Genomic DNA, 21,960 nt, shown 5'->3' with positions numbered 1-21,960 from the left:
CTGAACCCTGCAGAAGAATCCAGAGAAATGGCTTACTGGAAAATAAACAGTATAAAAACAGTGGCATTATCATTACACAGCAATTAAAGAGAAATAGGGAGAGGGAGACAGAGGGAGAAATAGGAGGAGAGAGGGAGGGAGGGATGTGGAAAGGAAAGATTCAAACTCTTAAAAGATGCTCAACATTAACACACGGGAGCTGCACTGCTCCTTCTCCGTGAATGAGGGGCTTATGCTGTTCACTCCAAAGATGTGTCAGAGGTTTGGGTAAAATAAGATAAGCCTTCATTTGTCCCACAATGGGGGAATTCCAGAGTTGCAACACAGAGTAGGTACAGAAGTAATAATAAAAAAAACATAACTTATAAAAAATAATAACGCTCTTATTTACAGCTGTTATATAGACAGAGAATATCGCATAAGGATGATTTCCATAATGTCACAGTATTGCACATGATTAAGTCAGTATTGCACATGTTCAGGACTAACAGTGTTTGTTGTAAAGTCTGACAGCAGCAGAAGGAAAGACCTGTGAAACGTCTCCTTCACAGAGCGAGGAACAGGGTGGATCAGTGTCTCACTGAAGCTACTCTCTAGAGCGGACAGAGTGTCCTGCAGGGGGCGACACTCATGGTCCAGCATAGATGTGAATCTAGCCAGGACCCTTCTGTCCCCACCTCCTGCACCGAGTCCAGAGCACAGCCCAGGACGGAGCTGGACTTCTTGATGACTCTGTCCAGCCTCTTCCTCTCCCTCTCTGTGATGCTGCTGCTCCAGCAGGCCACACCTACAGGAGCTGATGCCACCACAGAGTCGTAGAAGGTCTTCAGGAGTGGCCCTGTCACTCCAAAAGACCTGAGTCTCCTCAGGAGGTAGAGCCGACTCTGGCTCTTCCTGTACAGTGCGTCTGTGTTATGAGTCCAGTCCAGTTTGTGGTTCAGATGAACACCCAGGTACTTGTATGAGTCCACTCTCTCAATGTCCCGTCCCTGGACGTTCACTGGTGAGGGGGCAGTGGGGTGGCGTCTACGGAAGTCCACCACCATCTCCTTGGTCTTCCCCACGTTGATGAGGTGGTTCCGCTGACACCAGTCCACAAAGTCCTGCGCCAGTCCTCTGTACTCCGCATCATCGTCGTCCGTGATGAGTCCGATGATAGCAGAGTCGTCAGAGAACTTCTGCAGGACACAGCTGTCCGTGTCATGTCTGAAGTCTGCAGTGTAAAGGGTGAAGAGAAAGGGCGCAAGGACAGTGCACTGGGGCGCCCCCACACTGCAGGTCTGAGTGTCAGACACACAAACTGGGGTCAGTTCTGTGAGGCAATCCAGGATCCACTCTGCCAGGTCATACTCCACACCAGTCGTCTCCAGCTTGTCCCTCAAGAGCAGCGGCTGGATGGTGTTGAAGGCGCTGGAGAGATCAAAGGAAAAAAAACAAGATCCTCACAGAGCTGCCAGGCTTCTCCAGGTGAGAGAGAGAGCGGTGCAGCAGGGAGATGATGGCGTCCTCCACTCCAATGAGCGGCCGGAGCTCACAAAGGAGCGGAAGTGGTCCAGGACCAGCCAGTGTCTTCGTCAGATGGGACGTGAGAGCCACGGGCCTGAAGCTGGGGTTAGGGGAGGGTGATTGATCAAATCTCAGGAAGTGAGAGTTTAGATTGTTCACCCACTGTAAGTCCCCCTCCGTCTGGACAGGGGGGACTTTGAAAGCTGAGATAGTCCGGACGAGACTGCGTTTGGGTCCGGATCCAGATCAGATCAGATTTGGGCCAAAAAAAATCGTCCATTCCACCTTTAATATTTTGCTTTAGCTTGCACTGGGCTCTGCCCAAAAATATCGGGCACTGCAGTGGCTTCTGCTCAGCTCTAGTAACTCTCTAAAATATGAAAAATTGTATTAATTGTACTTTGCCTGGAGGTGCCTCCTCCTCCTTCTCCTGCAACCACTCCTCCACTCTTTAACCACACCTCTAATTACCCAAAAGCCCTATTTTCACAGCCCTATCCCAGAAATTTTGATCACATTTTCTTTTACCAAACACATCAAACCTGTGTCATCAAAAACAGAAAGACAAAATATCACCTTTAAAACACTGATTCATTTCCAGCATTAATCATCAGTCCGTTGTTTACGGCTCTCCAGAGCTGCAAACGTGTGTTCAGTGCAGAAATGTGCTGCTGTGTGATTAGAACAGCACTTTCACTCACAAAGCTCCAAGGCCAGGGTGAGTCAGAGCCGCGGCAACCCAGAGAATGCAGCCTGAACGTGGGCTAAAGGGGCGTTCACACTGAATGTAGCGTCAAGGTAGGTTTATGCTTGACGTGAATTTAGTCATTTTTACCCCCTCACGGACCTGATTTTCCAATTATTAATTAACGAGATTTCATAGCAGTGTGAAGGTGAGAGATGAGCTGAGCATTAGCCACAGCAGCAGATATCTGGAAACAACAGAATCAACAGTTGGTGGTAACGCGTTAGCTGGTAACACGTTAAGAGTACTCAAATTACTTTTTTAGAGTAACGAGGAAAGCAACGCATTCGTTTTATGGATCCATGTAATCTAGTACAAGTTACTTTTTCAAATCAGTAACGCGTTAGTTTTAGTTAAATCTCACCTCCTCGCCACAATCCCAGGGACAGGTTTGTTTCCCAGCCGCAGAGTAAAGAGAGAGAGCCCCAAACACTTGAGTCGCCGTGTTGAGCATGCGCATTGTGCATTTAGTGAGTCTTGTTCTCACGCCAAAGACAAACTTTCAGATGCACGTTTTGAAAAACTCCTTCGTTGTAACCACTATACTACACTAAATGTAGGGTAAGAGCGATGTGATGAGTTTGATTTAAATAAACTACAGAGCAGAGTTTTGTTGCGCGTCGGTGCTCTTGCTAATCCGCTCATTTTGTTTTAATGATGTTTTTTATTGATTTAGGACAGGCCTACACATGCTTATTATATGGTATTGTCAACATAAAATACAACTAAAGCTCAGTCAAACGAATTTACTTAATTTGGTTAGTTAATTATTAGGAACGTAGGAGTACTCTAACGCATTACTTTTATAACAAAGTAGCGCAGTAACGCAACACGTTAGTTTTCCAGGGCAGTAACGTGGTTACTAAAGTGGTTTCTAAAGAGGCCTTTTCACTTCTCAGTAAACCAAAACTGCCTCTTTGAAGGCTTCAGTGTGTTTGTTATAGTTAACTACAGTAGATAATGAAGTTAGCTACTGTAGTTTGTACAGTGAACATGAAAGCACTGTATGTGTTACCAAAACCAGAAACATCGACAACTATGCTTGTCCTTTTCCTTTTCGCTGTACAACTCCTTGACCTGTTCTACTATCTCCTTCATATGCTCCATGTTGTCTACGGTTCTCCACAGTCTATCCCTCTCCATCTTCAGACGTTCATTAACCTTCTTCAAGCGGGTCAGAGCTGCGCCTTGCTCGTCCAACTGCTTGTCCTGCTTCTCTATCGTCCTCTGCTGCATTTCTACCTGGTGTTTCAGCTCGTCAGCTGTGAGGTTATCCTTGATAAACTGATCCAGGCCCTCCAAACGTGCACATATCTTTAAGTCCATTGCAGAGTCTGGTTCATGTGGTTTGGTCTTAGTCCTGTCAAGTGGAGATTGTTGTTGTTGTTGTTGCTTTTAATGGTGGCTGGCAGCCCACTTCAGATGTGCATTTCCTGCCATTTACTGGATTGAGTGCGAGCAGGAGAGCCTGGCTACTTTTAGTGTGAACCCTATAAGTAGCCTTCTACGCCTTTGAACTCACACAATCTGACTCGGTGATGTCATTCTGTTGACTGAAGGCAGGATCGTCATGGTAACAACAATGACATCACAATGACATCATAGATGTATCTGGTCATACGTCACTTCCTGTGCCACCAGAATGTCCCCGCCTCCTTTTGGGTGAAAACAAACACTCCGTCTGTTGAAATGAATGGAGTGTGATCGTGATAAACATCCAAAGCCTATAAACCTAGTGATTTCTATGGATTAGACAAAAGGCTTCAGACAATTCATAGCGACGATGTGTGTTTTCATGTCAAACACCGGTTTCACTAGCAAGGACCACGCCACAACAATGAAATACGAAAGCATGTTTATTGATAAGTCATGATGGGTCGATGAGATCGATGAGAGAGATCGATGAGAGAGATCGATGAGAGAGCTCGATGAGAGAGATCGATGAGAGAGCTCGATGAGAGAGATCGATGAGAGAGCTCGATGAGAGAGCTCGATGAGATGAGAGAGATCGATAAGATGAGAGATCGATGAGAGATCGATGAGATGAGAGAGATCGATGAGATGAGAGAGAGATCGATGAGATGGCTGGGTAGAGACTCAGGATGGGGGCTCTGTCTCGGGTAATCAGCCCAGCCGATTCAGACCCCCCCTCCATGGATGGTTATTTGTTAAGGTGACGATGATAGAGACATGGGGTGGGAGGGTGGGGTCGAGAGAGCAGAGACAACAAGTGATGCTGGAATTGGCCTCTGCATATATAGGCCTTCTGGGTAATAAGAGGCGTGGTTAAAGAGTGGAGGTGTGGTTGCTGGGGAAGTAAGAGGTTGAGGCGTGGTCCTGCTCCCGAATCTAAGTTAGCGATTACATCTCCAACTACACTAATGGTCACGTTTTATGATAAACGAGCAGACAATTAGAATAAACTATGAATCCACAATATGATTTGTGTTTTCTTATAAGTTTCTATTTGGGATTTTATACCTGTATGTTTGCTTTGGACAGTTTATTGTTTGAGGACCAAAGTAAAAAACTAACTGCATGTCTGTTGGCTCAAGCAAGAGTTGCTAACATGCATGAATAGTAGACGCTTTGAATCCCTTAATCAAACATGTTGAGCCTGGTTGAATATTTACATAATCATGAAGCAACAAAATGGATCAATGAGTTTGTATTCGTAAATGATGGCCTCTGTGTGGAGTCGTTCATTCACCCGAAGCAGGGAAATGCTAGCGCTAATCAGCAGCTAATGCTATTTCCTATTAAAAACACTCTTCAAGTTTCAAGGAGAACAATCTGCTGAGAGAATAATTCTCCTGAAATTAGAACAAAAAATAGCTAATTAAATATTTGATTATGAGAATCGTGAATACAAACAAAAATGGGAATACTTATTATACTAAGAGGTGTAGCAATACAAAGAAGTAAGCAGCTTAAGCAGCTTAAAATATAAAAAAAAACATGAAGAAACTGAACTATTAAACAGTATAGATAATCTCTTATCCAGAGACAGACCCTACGTCTGAAGAAGAGAAAGTTGAACTAAAACAAATTCAAATGAAATTGGAGCAGTTTGATCGTACATCTGATCCAGAGCTAACTGAATGGAGGAAGGGGAAACTAATTCTTCTTACATTTTTTGCCCCAACAATCATTAACTGCCCTTAATATAAATAAAACATTGTGTACTGACCCTAATCTTATTTCTAATTATGTGTCCTCATTTGATAATCAATTATACATTTCTAATTCAACTTAAATTATTGCAGTGAAAAAAAGGTAAAAAACCCGGTGTTGATGGTCTCACAGTGGAATTTTTTACTCATTTTTGGGACTTTCGGAATAAGGTGAACTAGACGCCGTGCAATGGCAAAAAGCCATTACGAGTGACTACGTAATGCATGGCCATATCCTGTACAGTTGCGGTGACAATGAAGTCACTGACTGTGATGTCTTCTTCTTCTATGGTGTTTTATGGCGGCTGGTATCCAAGTGTTACATTACAGCCAGACTTTATTCTTTAGACTATTCTTTAGACTTTGTTCTTTAGACTTCATTCTTCAATCGCAACTTTGACAGATCCCGAAAAATGAAAAGACCGAGGAATAACGTCATAAAACACCAAAGAAGAAGAGGAAGAATCAAACTTATTATCATCTACTAAACAAACTATGAATGACCAAAATTGGACAGTTGATGCGACCTGTGAAAAACGGGCTACTGGTCCTACCTACAGGAATGTCCATCTATCCATCCATCTTCTACCGCTTTATCCGGGGCCGGGTCGCGGGGGCAGCAGTCTAAGCAGGGACTCCCAGACTTCCTTCTCCCCAGACACTTCCTCCAACTCCTACGGGGGGATCCCGAGGCGTTCCCAGGCCAGCCAAGAGACGTAGTCTCTCCAGCGTATCCTGGGTCTTCCCCGGGGCCTCTTCCCAGTAGGACATGCCCAGAACACCTCCCCAGGGAGGCGCACAGGCATCCGGAACAGATGCCCGAGCCACCTCAGCTGGCTCATCTCGACGTGGAGGAGCAGCGGCTCTACTCCAAGCTCCCCTCGTGTGGCCGAGTTCCTCACCCTATCTCTAAGGGAGCACCCAGCCACCCGGCGGAGGAAACTCATTTTGACTGCTTGTATCCGCGATCTTGTCCTTTCGGTCATTACCCAAAGCTCATGACCATAGGTGAGGGTAGGAACGTAGACCGACCAGCAAACAAAGAGCTTTGCCTTTCGACTCAGCTCCTTCTTTACCAAAACGGTCCGATGCAGCGACTGCATCACTGCAGATGCTGCACCGATCCAACTGTCAATCTTATGTTCCATCCTTCCCTCACTCGTGAACAAGACCCCGAGATACTTGAACTCCTCCACTTGGGGCAAGGACTCTCCACCCACCTGAAGAGGGCAAGCCACCTTTTTCCGGTCGAGAACCATGGCCTCGGATTTGGAGGTGCTGATTCTCATCCCAGCCACTTCACACTCGGCTGCAAACCGTCCCAGTGCATGCTGCAGGTCCGGGTTTGATGGAGCCATCAGGACAACATCGTCTGCAAACAGCAGAGATGAGATCTTGTTGTCCCCAAACTGGACACCCTCCGACCCCTGGCCGCGCCCTCCGACCCTTTACCACACCCTCCGACCCCTGACTGCGCCTAGAAATTCTGTCCATAAAATCTATGATCAGAACCGGTGACAAAGGGCAGCCCTGGCGGAGTCCAACATGTACTGGGAAAAGGTCTGACTTACTGCCGGCAATGCGGACACAGCTCCTGCTCCGGTCATACAGGGACCGGACAGCCCTGAGCAAAGGGCCCCGGACTCCATACTCCCGGAGCACCCCACAAAGGACACCCCGAGGGACACGGTCGAAAGCCTTCTCCAGATCCACAAAGCACATGTGGACTGGTTGGGCAAACTCCCATGAACCCTCGAGCACCCGATGGAGGGTATAGAGCTGGTCCAGTGTTCCACGACCGGGACGAAAACCACTCTGCTCCTCCTGAATCCCAGGTTTGATTATCGGTCGGATTCTCCTCTCCAGTACCTTGGAGTAGACCTTACCGGGGAGGCTGAGGAGTGTGATCCCTCTGTTGTTGGAACACACCCTCCTTGGAACACACCCTTCTTGAACAGAGGGACTACCACCCCGGTCTGCCAGTCCAGAGGCACTGTCCCCGACCGCCATGCAATGTTGCAGAGACGTGTCAACCATGACAGTCCTACAACATCCAGAGACTTTAGGTACTCAGGGCGAATCTCATCCACCCCCGGAGCCATGCCACCGAGGAGTTTGCGAACAACCTCAGTGACTTCAGCTTGGGTGATGGATGAGCCAGCCTCCGAGTCCCCGGTCTCTCCTTCCTCTTCGGAAGACGTGACGGTGGGATTAAGGAGGTCCTCAAAGTATTCCTTCCACCGTCCGACGACATCCCCAGTCGAGGTCAGCAGGTCTCCATCCGTGTTGGTGAAGCACTTGAGGCCAACCGATAGTCCTCCTCCATGGCCTCCCCGAGCTCCTCCCAGGCCCGGGTTTTTGCCTCTGCGACAGCACGAACTGCGGCTCGCTTGGCTTGCCGATACCTGTCGATGACCTCAGGAGACCCACAAGCCAGAGTGGCCTGATAAGCCTCCTTCTTCAGCCTGACGTCATCCCTTACTTCCGGTGTCCTCCACCGGGTTCGGGGGTTGCCGCCACGACAGGCACCGGAGACCTTGCAAGCCTACAGGAATGTAATACAACTAAAGTAAGAGCTTTATAAAATGCATTCATGAATGTTCCCTTTTTACGATGTTATATCACATACCACATCAGATAAATGCACCGAGGTTGAGTATCAGAAAGTTTAAGATGCTGAAAAATGCATGATATGGAACCTTTAACTGTCTGAAATGCATTTACACATTGCAAACATGGAATAATAGCATGAGTTATCCACTAGCAAAAAGTAAAGAAGAAATACATATGATAAGGTGGAGCAAAATAATATGTCTGTTTGCCGTAACCCGACCGACCCGCTATGAAACTAGCCGACTGAAAAATAAATATCAACATTTTGCTGAAAAAACTTCAAAATCTTTTATTTTTCAATTATTTCGCCGACTCACCGACCGGTCTGTCCTGAACCACCGTGTCAAATATTTTTATCACGCTTGTCAACTTGACTTTCATCTCAAAGGACTGATAATGCACCGCATAGCACATTCACATCATCATTTTCAGTCCCCCACATGTGTCTGTAACAAACCAGACCACGCATAGGAGTCGTCATATTGCTTTTAACAAGCTGTATTATCTTTGTCGGCGCCACTCACAAGTCCAGAGTAATGCCAGGCTCTGTCAGGGTGTGAAATTTGACTTACGCAAATGCATTCTAGGATTGAAACACGCCCAGTAGCGTCATCACAACAAACATGGCGGCGCCCGTGTCCCCGCATGTTCCCCCCGCTCGCCTTAGCTACCAAAATAAAGGATAACGGCGTACAAAAGGTCGATTGAAATATCTTAAAATCGTGAGATTTAGTCTCCCGATCGGGTTGATAGAGACGTTTTCCGTCATTGACTGTTGAAGCCTGACCCCTGGTGGTCATTCCGAATCAAAAAATGACAAAATTTGGATCTTTTTTTTTGCCTTCAAAATGAAAAAAATAAGAATTTGCCTACCGACCGAGCCGGATGAAAAATGTTGACTTGGGTTACAGCAAACAGACAATTTATTTGGGGTAGCCTAATAATATTTTTTTTAATAATTTTTCTTATAATTTTTTTTTTAAGCAAAGTTTTATTTAAGTTTATATTACTGATCACTCTAAACTACTTTTATAAACTTGTTTTTCTTTTCTTTACTTTTTATTAGTATTTAGTTTGATCTGTTAATTACAACACAAAATACTTCAAAAATTAAAATCTTAAACCTTATTATTATATATTATTAGGCCCGAGCGCCACAAGCTGGCGAGAGGCCTATTAGTCCCGTAAGGCCGTGCAAAGCACGGCTGCGAAAGTGCGCACGTAGTGCGCTCGAAATCGAGCGCAAAGCGCTCGCCCACTTCCAAACACTCACTAACGCACTCCTTCACTCACGCATTCCCCGTGCATACTAACTAGTAGTAGGAAAATGGAACATTACCGTTGTAAACGGGGGAAGCTCGTGCAAATTTGGGACATCAAACGTTATTCAAATTACATTGATACCTGTCACGGTCTCTGTGCGGCGAAGCCGCAAACTGTAGCTAGAATTTCAGAAATCTCCCTAATTTGACATTTCTGCCTTTTGCGCAGATAAAGTCCGAATTGCGTCAAATTAGAATCAGTTGTTAAACTCTTTGCCCTAAACCTACTTGAAGTGAAATAAATTAATTTGGTGCCACATTTTATATGGAGGTTAAATGTTTAGTTTTGCGAAATTATATGAAATTTGACACACAACTCAATTTTGGCATCCCCATCAAAAAAGTCAATGAGACCCATGTCATAATTGTTATGGCTTTGCCGCAGCAATGACCAAAACCTCCCATGTTATTCCAATGGGGAAATCGCCAGAACATGTTTACACTTTATACTTTCACGAACTCCTCCCAGGGCGTTAGCCCTATTAACCTGAAATTTGGTGAGACTCATCTTCAGGGGTGGACCATCACCCCTGAAGATGCCGCACATTTTGCCAAGAATTTAAAATAAAATTGCTTTTTGAATGGTAAAACAAAGGGGAGAAGATGTGACAGCGTCACAGATTCAGCAGTAGGCGTACTAAAAGGACAATTGGGGCGCGTTAGCGCCCCCTCCTCTTGCGGCGTGGCGGCGGCGTGGCGAGGGCCGATCATTGCCGCTTGCGGCTATGTTTATATCATTATTTTTAATTCAATTCAATTCAATTTATTTTTGTAACGCCCAAAATCACAACAACGGTTGCCTCTGAGGGCGACAGTGAAAAATGAATCAATGTCTGTGGTGGCGAGGGACGATGTCCCAGAGTCCACTGTCCATAGACCCTCTTTCTCGGCCAGGAAAAACTATAAAAAACCTCTTTGGGAAAAAGTAGAAACCTGGAGGAGTTCCAGTGAAGGAGAGATCCGACTCTCACAGACGGACGCGAGGGAGACTGGAACTGGACCCACTCTTCAGGCAGATGAGGCACCGTCTGAGTCGAGCTGGACCCACTCCAATGAACTTTTTTGTTTTTAGCTGACAAAAAGGTTATTTTTCATCATTTGTAATCTACCCCTACGTCTGTTTATCCACCAACATAATCTGTCCCCCAAATGTTGATCTGTGTTTGCTGTATCCATCCCAATCAAATAAATAATAAAAAAAGAAAGAAAGAAAAAACACACATATAGCCTCATGGCTAACCCTAACCCTAACCCTAACCATAACCTTAACCTTAACCTTAACCTTAACCTTAACCTTAACCTTATCCTTAACCCTAACCTTCGGTCTAAAACGGCGCGGTCAAATAGCGCAGCAGTTTCAGGAGCCGCGGCACAAAATAACATGGTAGTTTCGGCCGCGCCCAAAAATAGGCACATGAAAAAAAACATTAACATATTTGCTTTTTTTTCAGAGTTGATAAGCCGTGACTTTTATAGAATCACTTGTCTTCATTTTTCGAACAATCACAGCTACAAGTACAGGGATGTGGGCGGGGATAGAGGGTAGGTGAAAACAGGATTTTTCTGAGCACTGGAGCCTCAGTTGCACAACAATACAGGACTGACTCAAACGTGCAGGAATGAATCACAATGCAACTTTGAGCAAACTACTGATGAAGAAACACTGAAATACATTTAGTATATGTTTTAATGATATAATTGTACTTTTTGAAATGATACTTTTGAAACCCACCCCGCTCCACCTCTTCTTCTCCACCGCACAAGCCCATGCGGCACGAGTCTCCACTTACCTGGTGATCCTGTTATGCCTGGTGTTGACGTCATCCACCGAGGCCGGGCGTTTGAGCTCACTTAGCCCGCGTTCAGGCTGCATTCTCTGGGTTGCCGCGGCTCTGACTCACCCTGGCCTTGGAGCTTTGTGAGTGAAAGTGCTGTTCTAATCACACAGCAGCACAATTCTGCACTGAACACACGTTTGCAGCTCTGGAGAGGCGTAAACAACGGACTGATGATTAATGCTGGAAACGAATCAGTGTTTTAAAGCTGATCTTTCTGTTTTTGATGACACATGTTTGATGAGTTTAGTAAAAGAAAATGTGATCAAAATGTATAAAATCCACAAAGGTCCACCTCAAATTGTAGATCAGACGTGAAGTGTGAGGTACAAGATTATTTGAAGATATAAGTATAACACTGTGCACTAGTGAAAGTAATCCAATAACACATTAAAGCACTAAAATAAAGGGCATGAAACTTCCATGGAGACAAACAGCAGTAGGCCATGTTACAGGGCGTTACGTACATGACTTTCCATGTTACGTCTGCTCTATAAACAATAACTACATAAGCATGTATGTGGTCCGGTCCAAAAATTCAGAACTTTGCACATTGGGTCTTTCAGAGATGATGGAGAAGCCAATTTGATATTATTGTTATTATTTTTTTTACAAATCAGATCATGGTCAGGAGATATTGCTAAAGAGACAGAAGGAGTTGGGAATCAAACCTTCACCCCTTAAACCAGTGCAAATCTCAGGCCTTTGAAACATTCTGTGATACTAGCTATGGGGACGTCACGTGTGCTGTCAGATGCAGGTGAATTGCCTTTTAGCCTCGTGGTTTCATTTTCAGCCATTTCAGTGGAAACGCTCAGTAAAATAACCACGTTCTCTGTGCCGTTTACCACATTTTAGACATTTACTGAGAAAAGATCAAAATTCAACATACAACATACAAATTAGGCTGTGATTATAACTGTATCAGAATGGAAAGGTAAGGTGCAGACCCCCCTAGTGGTTTGTTAAGGTACTCTAAAGAAACATTTCTCAGATATTTTTGAAGTCCAAAGTTGCTTCACTTTTTGCTGACAGTACAATTAAAATTTCCTTTAGAACTTGTATTAGGTTTAATAATGTATAAGCTATAGTCTCCCAACTATTAAATATGAATTCATATCTAGACATGCTCATATAATTTATTATGATACAACTGGTAATTTGTAGGACAATGTTAAGTACATATGACAGTTCTTTTTATGCTTTTCAAGTTTTTATTTTATTTGGAGGGATATTACCTGTTGTTTTATGCCATGTGGCGGCAGTTTGTGAAGAAAAGTAAATACAAAAATGACATCACACTGGTTAAACTCAGAATTCATACAAAAGTTTGGCTCAGTAATATGAGAAAAACCACATACTTTTCAACTGAACTTAACAAAAGTTTTCCCCATGTACATTATTTATAGTTGAATAATGATGGGCCTTTTTAACGAAACTGTTAAGTTAATGTATGTCAGCCAAAAATACTTACTTTTATAAACACGTGGGTTTCCTCTGGTGATATATTTAGATGGAACGTAAAAGTCTTAACATGCTTAACAGTGATTATCCCTCTGTAACTAGCTCTCTGCTGTCACATCTTTTTGATTGCATTACGCAGTCAATATTAGTTCTCGTAGTCCTTTATTATTATTGAAACAACAAATTTGGCACAGGTCGCATCTTTTGTCCGATTTTCATCATTGAGAGTTCTTTTTGTAAATATGTTTTGTCTCAAGGGTCGCATTCTTCTTCTTCTATGGTGTTTTATGGCGGCTGGTATCCAAGTGTTACATTACCGCATTCCTTGTTCTTCTTCGTCAATTTTATTCCTTATATCTTAGAGTGGCGGAATGTTGGTTATTTATGACATCATCTTCATGGCAACTGTAAAGATTATGGCCATAAGGCCATGCATTATGCAGTCACTCGCAATGGCTTGTTGCCATTACACAGCATATAGTTTAGATTTATTGGTGCAAGACTCGGTTAATTCCCACAGAGAATGATTAAAGGAGAGGTGAAGACTTTTACGGCAACTGGAACTGCCTCTACTTCAGGCGATGACAAAGCATCAATAGGAGTTAATAATGCCAATGAGTCAGAATATATCTTTCTTCACTTTTCTCCACTCTATTCTCTTCAAAATTGCGATAATCTCTACTGTATTAACTGCAAGGTGATCAGATGTTCCCTGCTTTTTTTATATTTAACTCCTGAATAACAAACACAAAAGCTGTTTTTCCAGATTCCATTTCTTTGGACCCATCTGTGTAAATGACGGTGTAACCCCCACCCAAACTACGGCCCATGGGCCACATCCGGCCCGTTGGGCCTTTCAATCCGGCCCGCCAAGCTTGTCCAAGTTATATGAAATAAAAAAAAAAAAAAAGTATATATATATATATATATATATATATATATTTTTTATTTTTTTTGCCGCAGGCTTTATTAGACAGTAGATGGAATGAGAAAGAAAGGAAGGGGAATGATGAGAGAGAAAGGAGGACATGCAGCAAATGTCGGAGTCGGGATTCAAACTCACGATACTGTGGCTGGCCGTTCATTTTACCTTTCGCCTGTAATGCCCACATTTCCCCAAGAGATGCCACTGTTCCTTCTAAGCTGCGCCTGCGCAGCTGCGCACTGCTCGCACACAGTGCACTGCTTCGCACATAGTGCACTGCTCCGCACATAGTGCGCTGCTCGCACATAGTGCGCTGCTCGCACATAGTGCACTGCTCGCACTTAGTGCACTGCTCCGCACATAGTGCGCTGCTCGCACATAGTGCGCTGCTCGCACATAGTGCACTGCTCGCACATAGTGCACTGCTCGCACATAGTGCACTGCTTGCACATAGGGCACTGCTCCGCGCATAGTGCACTGCTCACACTTAGTGCGCGCACAAGAAAATCTATGGCGCGCAGAAAATAAAATTCACCACAAACAGCCACCGGTGCCGATCAAGCAGGAAGCGCAAGTGTTTGACACACTGAAGAAGACTCTTGTGGACAGTAGAAGACAGTAGATAATTAATCAGACTTGCATTTGTTGCTTTGTTACAAGTTACAGGTCAAATCTTGCGTGTAATTTATAGGAATTCATTAGTTCACACAAACACACCATATTTTCCTGGCCCGGCCCCTCAGCCAAATTTTAGAACCCAATGTGGCCCTCGAGTCAAAAAGTTTGGGGACCACTGGTGTAACCTGACTAATTATTCTGAATTCTCTCATTCACAGTCTCACAGCTAAATTCTTCCCACCTCTACTTTTCATCTCATGATCATAAAAATCAACATTAACTGTAGGCAATAGCAACAAAGGTGTATCTTGGCCTGACACAGCAGGATTATCATTTCTCTGAATTCCCATCTCCCATTGCTGTCCTCACAAAGCACGATGTCTTTGCCTTTCCACTTTCCCCAATACGGGGAGTTTTAACCGCAAGATGAAGCTCCTCACTATGTCCCTGCAAATTTATCCACTACTGCATCATAACTTGTTTATACCTCAAATCTAAAGGCACCTCTCCCATCTCAACCTGAACCGCTGTAACAGTGCTTGATTTTGCACAATTTCCGATCTCCCAATTAGTGTTTTAGCCACTTCCGTATACACCAGGCATCCATAATCCATCTCTGCTCCTATCCAAACGATATATATGTTTTTAAGAGCAGCTCTATCCCGCCCCATTCACATCCTGACGCCTCATTATGTTAAACACTTTATTGCACTCAATCTTATGTAATCATTCCATAAAAGCTTTGAATCGAAAACAAGTCCCAAAATCTAAAACTACTTCCCCGCTCTATTCTTTCAACCCCTCGTTTTCCGATTAGAAAACATTGACTTTGTTTTCCCCACAGAGAACGTAAATCCCCAGGTGTACGACCATTTTCAACAGCTTTTATTGCGCTCTGAATTTCATTTTGCACAAACCTTAGATTCTTTCCTCCAAGGCCCCATCATCAGCAAAAAACAACTGCATAATATCTGCATAATATCTCAATATTACTAAAAGCATCATGACCGCATGTAAAAACAAAAGTGGACCTATTACGCTGCCTTGAGGAGTGCCGTTCTCCACCTTACACTTATCTGACAAAGCCGTTCCCATTTGAACTTGAATGACTCTTTCAAATAGAACATTTTTAATCCAATTAAATGCCCTACCTCTAACTCCCATTTTAAATAACTTGATCAACAGACCCTCCTTCAAGACCGTATTATACGCCTCTTATGTATCAAAGAAGCTAGCACTACCTCCTTATTCACCTGAGCTTTTCTAATGTCCATCTCTAAACTGGATCCATCGTTCCCCTGCCTTTCCTAAACCCTCTTTGAGCTGCTGAGAACAGACCCTTACTCTCAATGAATTAAGCACAATTGGTCTGTAACTTGACGCGTTCGATGGATCCTTCCCTGGCTTGATAATGGGAATAATCTCTGCTTCTTTCTCGCCACTGGGTAACCTGCCCTCCTCCCACACTTTATTAAATATCCCTAATCGTTTCTCCTCATAATGTAACAAATCGGGTCCTTTCCTGGTGTAGTCGTTCCAGACTTCGCTATGGCCCTCTTCTTTTCTGACATAGAGAAAGGAACATCCATCACTTGATTACGTCCTCTCTAACTCCACTCATTTTCCTAATCATTCCCCATACATTTCCCAAAGGACTAGTCCTACTTATTGTGTTACAAAAGCCTCTCCAGCTTCCTTTTTCTGCCTGCCTCAACAACTTTTCTTACCTGTTTCTGAGGCTCTTTTATATTCGAATAGCTTCTGGAAATGGTGTTTTCTCTCAACTCTCTCCGACTCCTAATTCTCACCTTTACAGTACACTCCACTGTCCACCAGGGGACTGCACTCTTACTCATTCGACCCTTGTAAAATCAATACCTCTCAACTTTTTTCATCCACCTCCCCTATGTTAAACCTTAAATCGACCTCCTTCATATACTTAGCTTCACTGAACAGCCACCTCTCCCCCTCGCTCTCTTCCTTAATTATAGTGCAACAAACTTGAAAAATGATCTCATTAGCTGACTCATCACAAATCATACATCCAACTCACAAATCCCACCAAAATCTCTTGACACCAGTGTTAAATCTAAAACGGAGCTCTGTGTGGTCACCTATCCACGTCCCACTTCCATCATTTATACATACCAACCATTATTATCCTCCAAGAACTGTTCTACAATCTCCACATTTGCATCATTCTGTGCTGCGCCCCATATAATGCTATGAGAATGAAAAAAATCCCCTCAATAAACTTCAATATTAATACTCCGCCCCTTCCGCCCCTTCCGCCCCTGAAATCTGCCACCATTGAATGAAGCAGAACGTCAAAAACCTCAAACATGGATATACGTGGCAGCAATGAGAGCGCTGACCAGAAAAATGTAAACGTAGACAAATAAAACATTATATTATGACCCCCGCCCTGTACCGTGCAGGAAATCGGGTTTGATCCAATATTATTGGATCAAACCCGAGAATTCAAAAGTCACACATCATCTTTTGACATCTCCAATGATGCCAGTTGGTTAATGATGTGATGATGTCATACTAACATATTTCTTTATTGCTTACATCGTATTCTGCCACGAAATATCCAAAAGGTAATTTCACAAATGTTGAACCTGACCATTTTGATGAGGAACCAGATTTTAGTGCTTAGTATCAGACCAAAAATCTGCATTTAAACTACATTAATTTAGCTGTATTGAATATCTTGGCTTATGGAATGTTGTGATGTCGTCTGAAACCCAGCAATAACATGGTTGCTAGGTAACAGTTGTGAAATTTTGTGGTGTGATGTCATGATTTTTCAACCAGGATCAAATTTGTAGGATTTCAGTCGGGTTTCAGTCAAATGAGTCCAGCTTGTCCTTGGCACTTGGACATTTGTTTGTCATGGTTTAACAGTGAAATTTGACCATTTTTGTTCTTAACATATGGCTCAAAAATGAATATAGGCCTTTATGAATCTTGATGTCATCATATGAATGCAGGAAAGGTCATTCAGCAGCATGCCATGTTTGTAGTATCTCCATTATGGGCATCTCACTATCTTAGTTCCTCAGATTGAAGTGAAGCGTTTCAGATTTGTGCTGCTCGAGTCCGGAGCCTTGATTCCATCTTGCTCTTGCACCTTCCTGTCTCGCCTCTCCTCGCCGCATCGATCTGCCCCGGCCCGACACGCACCACTACTGCTGCAGCTGTAAAAGCATTTCAGGAGCTCTGCCAACAAACTTTATGCCTTCTAATGTGCATCTGCTGCCACACCCGTCCTCCGCTTACTCCCAGACCTCCGGAAGAACCTGAGAGGGCCGACATGGTGAGAGCGTCTGGGGTCAGGTTTCAGTGTGGAAGAATGGGGATAAAGGTTGTGCAAATGAAGGGTAGTGTGAGTAGTTTGGTTTTCACTGGTCGTGTTGGTAGTCTTTTCTGTTGTGTCCTTGGGCAAGAAATTTCACTTACCTTTTCTATGTAGGAATGTGTGAGCATGTTTGTGACTAAGCTGCAATTACACATGTACATCAAAGACAATTTGGGGCTAAACTAGGACTAAAAGATACAGTACCTGAGTTATACTTTTTAATCATAAAGCAGATCTCAGCAATGCAATTTATTTTTTTGTAATTCCAAGTTTGCTGTGAGACGTGGCTAAAGCTAAAGCCTAAACAGGAAACTACTTCAGGTTTATCATCAGCCTTTTCTGCATTTATTTCCCTTCTTTGCGCCTCCACACCACATATTTAACATATTTTTATGTAATGCATGGGTTTGGATAATATTAGATGCATTATGCACTGTACATATAATATTTTCAATCTTAACGCAAGTGCTAAGTGTCCATAAACAGAAAACAGCTGATGCTAAGATGTGCTAGCTTTGTTTTGGGCTCAACATCATCATCAAGTTATCATCACTGGACTTATCACAAGCTCAAGTTAGAGTTTGTCGAGAAATGTTATGTTTTTTGCTCTTTACACTTAAGTTTCCATGTTCTCTCTTGTCCAATCATCTCACGCCAAAGCGTTCCTTTAACATTCAACCGTTAGTGGTTTAACTGCTTGTCTTTATTGACCAATGACGTAATTATTCATTTTTGAAACATTCTGTAACTAAAAATCAACAATTTTCTATAGCCCTGTTTTGGGGCAAAACTAAAATTCTTTGAAAAGAAGGTCTATTTTCCGTTCCGTTATCCAGCTTGAGATAAAACAAACACATAATTCCTTTTTGTATAAATATTTATTGCAGAGGAGGTATCTTTTTATATACATGCTATCACAATATAACACAATATAAATCTACCAAATATTTCCCATATATTGATACTATAAGCTTGTCATAGAGCAGTAGTCATAACAAGCACATATTAATACGCTGGGTTAGGGACAGAATCACTCACTATACAACTGGTAACAGTCCATAAAGATTCCATATGTTTTTACTATATTTTTTGTTCTATCAAGGGCAGTGAACATTGGTCTTACTAATTTCTCGACTTTTCATGCAGAAGCCACAAGAGCAAGATTTACGACGTTACAGCGAGAGTAGTAGTAATAGTATTTGAAGTATTAGTAGTAGTCAGTGTAGGCCATCTTGGACTTGGTTGGGAAGATGGAGAGAGAGATGTTACAATGATGAAACATAAGACACCGTTTCTGCATACACAAGTTAGAGGAGCATGGAAAATGCGAATTATGCAAATAGACAAAAGTATGGGTGGGTTATTGCACGATTTTACATTTGGAGTCAGTCATTTGGTTCACAACTCGCACTAATGGGAAAAATTAGAAAAATAAAATAGAAACAGTTAGACACTACAATTAAAGTACATTAGCATTCCATTTTAAGTCGCCAGTTTTAACCAATGTTTTGGGAATTTTGTGATAAAAACATAATATACTTTTCAACATACCACTCAAAAAATTCAACCAAAAAAATCACCTTCATATGCTGTTTTTCTCAAAAGGATTTTCTGTCAGGCAAAATCAAATGTTCAAAATTTCAAAGCAGAAAAAGGAAGATTTTAACTAAATTAAATTTACACATAATACTTTTCTATATGTTTTATTTACAACTAAACAAAGTATTGTGTATGTTTGGTCAGTCAACTGATCTAGTTTCAAATTCACAAAAAAAAAAATTCCTCTGAATAAACTCTTTCATCTAAAATGTCAATTCAATTATTTAAAACTAAAAGAAACAAAAATACTTATACATTCCTTCCCTGTAGTGTTCAACCTTGGTTCACCAGAATTGGACATTTACCTGCTATACCAAACTCAATAGATTGACTGTTTCAATTTGCATATGAATGTATATTGCTATTTTAAAACCCAGTGACATTGAAATAACCTTGTTTACAATAGCTTTCTGAGGAATGTTAAAATTATCCCACAAATTATTCATGACCTGGGGCAGCGATATCCAGAACAGCTGTGGCCCAAATGACTCTAGTTCAAAATAAATAAATAAAATCAACTACAAAGAGGAAATTGTAAGATTTTATAACATTGGATAGTCATCATGACATTTACATGCACATAGAAAAGGTCCACTTATAAAGTTCCGTTCTCGTAATTGGAGAACTGCTGCATGTATATGGTGTACGTACTCCGACTACGCTACGGGTACATACAACTGAGAAATGGCCTGAAGAATCTTTATATATAATGGTCCCTTTGCTTCAACTAGCTTGTGTTTCATTGTTTGGTATTCATTAGTACGTTTTAAACTGAAATTGAAACCAAGCAAACTTCGTCGTGTTCAACTTGTTTTAATATCAATGCTAGTCATTAGCATAGCGTTTTTATTAGCATACTCCATTATTAGCATTTGAAGCTACAATGTTTTATCAGCCGGGCAAAATGTACATGACAATGTGAACATCTTGCTATATGCTAGTCCACATAATTCAACATAAGGCTGACTGGGGAAAGCGTGGTCCAACGTGAGGAGAAATTTTACAGAAATCAGCAAAATGATGACGTATATTAGCCGCTTTTATTAGCATCGCAAGCTACAACGCTGTGGGTACATCTCACAGCAAATGTGACTTTTTGACCTGCTTGTTGACTAAGAAAAGAGAGCAACACTTTATAATAATTACACTTTTGCTTAATAAAGCATGAACAAAGACTTAATTCATGATGAACAAATAAAGAATATTCAGGCTTAGTAAGTAGGAGTATGGTGTTAGGGTATTAATTAAGTTGTTACTAAGTATAAATCATTAATAATAAACTATTTGTACATTATTAATTAGGTATTTGTTCATGCATTATTAAGGTTGAATTAAAACCCTACTAACTCCTAATCCTAATCCCTTAATGAAGTAGTTAATAAGCCTGAATAATTCTATATAATAAAAACTATAATAATAAATAAATAAATAATAAACTATTGGTTCAAATAGTATAAATTGAATCTTTGTTCAAGCTTTAGTCAGGTTAATTAAGGTGTGATTTACTTTTTTCAGGGGAAATCAGACTATAACCAGACAACGAGTGTAGCTGGAGTCATTCTACGGAGGTAAACTAGTGCATGTGATGGATGGCGGCAAACTCATAACTATTGTATAAATCCATCAAAGAGGTACAATCAACTCGCTGACACGATTCCTACAGGAGCGCACAAAGCAGAGGTGTTGACAAATGGACCTCCCCCCACACCTCATAAACACCCGCTTTTCTGAAATATTTCCCCAGGTCAAACGCGGGGGTAATTTCTCATTCGGAGGGGCACACGTCACCAGACATGGAGGCTAAATCATGTTTATAGACCCAATTGGAGAAAGCGGAGTGTTCAAATGAAATCACAATTGGACAAGTGGGAATCACAGCCATAAATATGATATATATCACAAAGTTGAAGTGAACTACCTTTGGATTTAGTTTTCATGAGTTGATATTACATAACTAAACATGGACAGGATCAAAATGTAAACACAGCTTCATGGTATGATTTACGGTAAGTTATCTGCCGGTGAAGTAAGAAAATGTCAATTCAAAATCAAATTCTTATTATTCTATTCACAAATAACGAAGAATGCAGGTTTGAAGTCTGTAGAAAATATTGTCAGGCCAAATAAATGAGATCAATTCATTTTTTGCAGTGAATTGGTAGTAGCTCCTCTAACAATTTAATTACAAATATTAGGAATCTGACATACTGACCACATTGAAGGACAACATACAAGGACCATACAGCATTTCACTGTCAGATGTAGAGAGAGAGACCTTTGGACTGGGAATTAGACATTTTGATACAAAACACAGAACAAAACCCTCACAAGGTTAAATGATTTCATAGTTGACCACAAGAAGCAGACTTAAGAGATGTTGGAAATTCAAGTGGACAATTATTTTTTTTAAGCTCATTTGATGGGAATGTGGTGAAACAAGCTAAAGCTAATTGTTATGCTACTTTAATAATCTAATGACTGGGAATTAATATTGATTCTTGTCAAATGTGTATAATGAAAAGGTTTTGCATGGAATGAAACAACAGCAAAAAGAAGTTGTTAGTTTGATTGACTTTAACTTGAATAATTATGGTCGGCAAGGCAATGGCAGTTGGTTGTTCCAGTTTTGCGTATGTCTTACTACTTTGGGCAATATTTGGAATGGTGTTTTGAAAAAAATCTGTATTCATAAACTACCACTAGCCTAATAAGCTTTTTGTTAGGTATTCGAACTTTGCTTCCATACAGACATTGGGAATGTAAAGAAAAACTACCGTACTTTTCAGACTTTAAGCC

Source organism: Eucyclogobius newberryi, unplaced genomic scaffold, assembly GCF_026437365.1.
Source record: "Eucyclogobius newberryi isolate DKJ021-1_F unplaced genomic scaffold, fEucNew1.0.hap1 SCAF_240, whole genome shotgun sequence".
Taxonomy (NCBI): Eukaryota; Metazoa; Chordata; class Actinopteri; order Gobiiformes; family Gobiidae; genus Eucyclogobius; species Eucyclogobius newberryi.
The sequence above is the reverse complement of the archived record's forward strand: the minus strand, read 5'-3'. Positions refer to the sequence as shown.